Raw genomic sequence first — 5,608 nt, 5'->3', positions numbered from 1 at the left:
AAACACAAACTTTTTGGTTTTTTTATCTCCCTTACTTGTTCCCTGTCAGCCTCACCAACTGATTTCACATCCCCCAGACAATCAAAAATATAAAATATTGAGGACACCTCACAATACTGTAGAAAGATGGTGATCATGTCGGGTCATCAGTGATGAGACCAGTCATATTTAATTGCTGAATTGTAATATTTTTAGAGTGGTATTTTTCTAACCTGAAAAAAAAACAAGATTAATTTTGTCCAACCTCCTCCATTTCTTCCTACATGTGACAATGGTTCTGTTGCTTTCAGTTCATACATATCATCCAACTGGTGTTGTAAATCAAACAGAACAGATTTATCCTCCTCTGAAAGACTTTCACACAGGCTTTTTGAACAAGACAGGTGATCTTTGTAATTACAGTTTTCTTCTTCAGCTCTTCTGGTCTTGGCAACAATACTCCATGTTTTCTGGCATATTTTTCCAACCTTAAAAAGCTCCCAGTTTATTACTGTATGAATTGTTATTTATATGCGTTGTTCCAGAAGTCTGTAATTACATTGTTTATCTCCATCTGGACAACTCATGTTTTATATAGAGCTATTAAGCTTCCAATAGGATGCTCTGCCAGGGCCATTATCAGAGATAAAACAGTGTAATGTCAATATAAACAGCTCTATGATCAGTAAGGGCCATTATCAGAGATAAACAGTGTAATGGCAATATAAACAGCTCTATGATCAGTAAGGGCCATTATCAGAGATAAACAGTGTAATGGCAATATAAACAGCTCTATGATCAGTAAGGGCCATTATCAGAGATAAACAGTGTAATGGCAATATAAACAGCTTCTATGATCAGTGAGGGCCTTTATACAGAGATAAACAGTGTAATGTCAATATAAACAGCTCAATGACCAGTAAGGGCAATTATCAGAGATAAAACAGTGTATATGTCAATATAAAACAGCTCTATGATCAGTAAGGGCCATTATCAGAGATAAACAGTGTAATGGAAATATAAACAGCTCTATGACCAGGGGCCTGTTGCACAAAAGTAGAATTAAGACATCCGGGATAAATGACTCAGCTGAGCTCAATGAAGCCAAAATATGTGCGTCCAGGCTTAATTGGTTGCACAAAGACCAAGCCAGGATGAGCAGACACGGATTCATTAAGCCAGGTGAAACCAATCCTGGATAGGTGCGCGCTCACGGCTCACTCAAATAGACCCCGCCACAGATCACAGATTAACTGATTTACCATGGCAACTAGAGCCGCGTACTTTTCCCCGTCGGAAGCACAAATCCTCATGGAGGCATAACGAGGAGGTAAAAGATATAATTAAGAAGAAAAGGCAACACCGCCACAGTGATAAAGCAAAGAGAAAAAGCGTGGCAAAGTATTGGCAGACCGCCTGAATGCGTAAGTAGTGCACAATTACACACTCACCGCTCCGCTGAAACATCACAATTACAATTCAAATATTAATTCACATCTCCAAAAATGCAGTTGTACTGTAATTATGAAACGGTTAAATTTTAATTGAAATGCACTGCAGATATGAGTGAAATTGTGTAAAGTAACTCCATCACACTGCAAAAAATTACTTGGTATTTTTGTCTTGTTTTCAGTAAAAATACAAAAAAATTTATCATAGCTTTATACAGTGTGATGGAGTTACTTTACACAATTTCACTCATATCTGCAGTGCATTTCAATTAAAAATTTAACCGTTTCATAATTACAGTACAACTGCATTTTTGGAGATGTGAATTAAATATTTGAATTGTAATTGTGATGTTTCAGCGGAGCGGTGAGTGTGTAATTGTGCACTACTTACGCATTCAGGCGGTCTGCAATACTTTGCCACGCCTTTTTCTCTTTGCTTTATCACTGTGGCGGTGTGCCTTTCTTCTTCTTAATTATATCTTTTACCTCCTCGTATGCCTCCATGAGGATTTGTGCTTCCGACGGGGAAAAGTACGCGGCTCTAGTTGCCATGGTAAATCAGTTAATCTGTGATCTGTGGCGGGGTCTATTTGAGTGAGCCGTGAGCGCGCACCTATCCAGGATTGGTTTCACCTGGCTTAATGAATCCGTGTCTGCTCATCCTGGCTTGGTCTTTGTGCAACCAATTAAGCCTGGACGCACATATTTTGGCTTCATTGAGCTCAGCTGAGTCATTTATCCCGGATGTCTTAATTCTACTTTTGTGCAACAGGCCCCTGGTCATAGAGCTGTTTATATTGCCATTACACTGTTTTATCTCTGATAATGGCCCTTACTGATCATAGAGCTGTTTATATTGACATTACACTGTTTATCTCTGATAATGGCCCTTACTGGTATTGAGCTGTTTATATTGACATTACACTGTTTATCTCTGATAAAGGCCCTCACTGATCATAAGAGCTGTTTATATTGCCATTACACTGTTTATCTCTGATAATGGCCCTTACTGATCATAGAGCTGTTTATATTGCCATTATCACTGGTTTATCTCTGATAATGGCCCTTACCTGATCATAGAGCTGTTTATATTGCCATTACACTGTTTATCTCTGATAATGGCCCTTACTGATCATAGAGCTGTTTATATTGACATTACACTGTTTATCTCTGATAATGGCCCTGGCAGAGCATCCTATTGGAAGCTTAATAGCTCTATATAAAACATGAGTTGGTCCAGATGGAGATAAACAATGTAATTACAGACTTCTGGAACAACGCTATAAATAACAATTCATACAGTAATAACTGGGAGCTTTTTAAGGTTGGAAAATATGCCAGAAAACATGGGAGTATTGTTGCCAAGACCAGAAGAGCTGAAGAAGAAACTGTAATTACAAAGATCACCTGTCTTGTTCAAAAGCCTGTTGAAAGTCTTTCAGAGGAGGATAAATCTGTTCTGTTTGATTTACAACACCAGTTGGATGATATGTATGAACTGAAAGCAGACAGAACCATTGTCACATGTAGGAAGAAATGGAGGAGGTTGGACAAAATTAATCTTGTTTTTTTTTCAGGTTAGAAAAATACCACTCTAAAAATATTACAATTCAGCAATTAAATATGACTGGTCTCATCACTGATGACCCGACATGAATCACCATCTTTCTACAGTATTGTGAGGTGTCCTCAAATTWTTWTTTTTMGATTGTCTGGGGGATGTGAAATCAGTTGGTGAGGCTGACAGGGAACAGTGTGATGACCCTATTATAGTTGAACACATCATTTATTCTATTGAACACCTTGAAAATAAATAAGTCTCCTGGGACTGATGGTGTATCTGCTGAGTTTTACAGAACTGTTTCTCAACAGTTAATCCCTTTTCTATTGGAGGTCTCCTGGGACTGATGGTATATCTGCAGAGTTTTACAGAACTGTTTCTCAAAGGTTGGTCCTTTTTCTATTGGAGGTCTCCTGGGACTGATGGTGTGATGGCTGTATCTGCGGGTTTGATAACACAACTGATTTCCACAATAGTTGGCACTTTTTCTATCTGGAAGGTCTCCATGGGACTTCGATGAGTGTAAATCTGCTTGAGTTTTTACAGAACTGTTTCTCAACAGTTAGTCCTTTTTCTGTTGGAGATGCTCCCCTGGGACTGATGGTATATCTGCTGAGGTTTTACAGAACTGTTTTCCTCAACAGTTAGTCCCCTTATCCTATTGGAGGTCTTTTATGAAAGCATTGTAAATAATGATCTCCCTCCCAGTTTGACTCAAGTCTATGAACATTCAATACCCCAAAACATATAAAGACACCTTGTAAATGTATTGAACTGTGATAGAGGGATCACTCTTGTAAATGTATTCAACTGTGATAGAGATCACTTTGTAAATGTATAAACTGTGATAGAGCATCACTTTGTAAATGTATTAAACTGTGATAGGATAGAGATCACTCTGTAAATGTTAAACTGTGATAGAGGATACTTGTAATGTATTAAACTGTGAAAGAGGATCACTTTGTAAATGTATTAAACTGTGAAAGAGGATCACTTTGTAATGTATTAAACTGGGATAGAGGATCACTATGTAAATGTATTAACTGTGATAGAGGATCACTATGTAAATGTATTAAACTGTGAATAGAGGAATCACTATGTAAATGTATTAAACTGTGATAGAGGATCACTATGTAAATGTATTAAAAACTGTGATAGAGGATGTCACTATGTTAAATGTATTAAACTGTGATAGAGGATCACTATGTAAATGTATTAAACTGTGATAGAGGATCACTTTGTAAATGTATATAAACTGTGATAGAGGATCACTTTGTAAATGTATTAAACTGTGATAGAGGATCACTTTGTAAATGTAAATTAAAACTGGTGAGTAGAGGATCACTTTGTAAATGTATTAAACTGTGATAGAGGATCACTTATGTAATGTATTAAACTGTGATAGAGAATCACTTTGGTAAGGTATTAAAGTCTGATATAGAGGATCACTATGTAAATGTATTAAACTGTGATGAGAGTCACTATGTAAAATGGTAAAACGTGTCGAGAGAGGATCACTTTGGATAAATGTATTAAACTGTGATAGAGGATTCACTTTGTAAATGTATTAAACTGTGATAGAGGATCACTTTGTAAATGTAGTTAAAACTGTGATAGAGGATCACTTTTGTAAAGGTATTAAAACTGTATAGAGAGCACTATGTAGAATGTATAAAACTGCGCATTTACCATGTTCAATCCCCTTCCACCTGGGAAACTATTTTGAGAAGCTCAGTATCTGAGCATATCTCAGTTTGGGTGACCCAACCAATATAAAGTATCAAAATAAATGGATACTTGACACCATCTAAAATATAATTTCCACCTCCAGAAATGAGCCCCAATAAGGATATTGTTTAAAAATTGTTAAATCATTTTAAACAAAAGTCAGATCCAAAAGACATCCTGTATAGGATGGTATGTAATCAGCTATTGCAATACAGCCATTCATCATCACTGTAACCAAAACGGATGTAGCTAGGGCTATAAATAACATAGACGAACCCCATGCTTCAGCCATTCTGCTTATCACCTGTACCAAACTGATGCAGCATTAGTGTCCCTATAAATAACAAGGCTAAGCATGATGGGGGTTTGTCTTAATTCTACGCATGATCACGCGTGTAAATCCCACTGATGTGCAGCCAGTAGTGGCTGATAAAATAACAATAGGCTGATAATGACACTCCTTAACGAACGCCCACCAATAGGAGGTGTCCAGCATGGCCCTGGAATAGAACACTCCTACAGAGCTCCACCAAATGGGAGGTGTCTCCACATGTTTCTGAATAAACACTCCTAACCGACCGCCACACTAGGAGGGATGTCACACATGGTCTGATTAAACACTCCTAGACAACGCCCACCACTAGAGGTGTCCGACATGATTCCTGATAAACACCCTAACAACCCCACACTAGGAGGTGTCCACAAGTGGTCTATAAACAACTCCTAAGCCATTCCGCAGGCATCCTGAGGAAGGTGTCCACATGGTCTGATGTAACACTCCTAAAACCCACCACCTAGGAGGTTCGCGACATGGTCTGAATAAACACTTCCTAACAACCCCACCACTAGGAGTTCCACATGATCTGATAACACTCCTAACGCACCCCAG

Source organism: Salvelinus sp. IW2-2015, unplaced genomic scaffold (genome assembly GCF_002910315.2).
Source record: "Salvelinus sp. IW2-2015 unplaced genomic scaffold, ASM291031v2 Un_scaffold2775, whole genome shotgun sequence".
In the NCBI taxonomy this organism is placed as follows: domain Eukaryota; kingdom Metazoa; phylum Chordata; class Actinopteri; order Salmoniformes; family Salmonidae; genus Salvelinus; species Salvelinus sp. IW2-2015.
The sequence above is the reverse complement of the archived record's forward strand: the minus strand, read 5'-3'. Positions refer to the sequence as shown.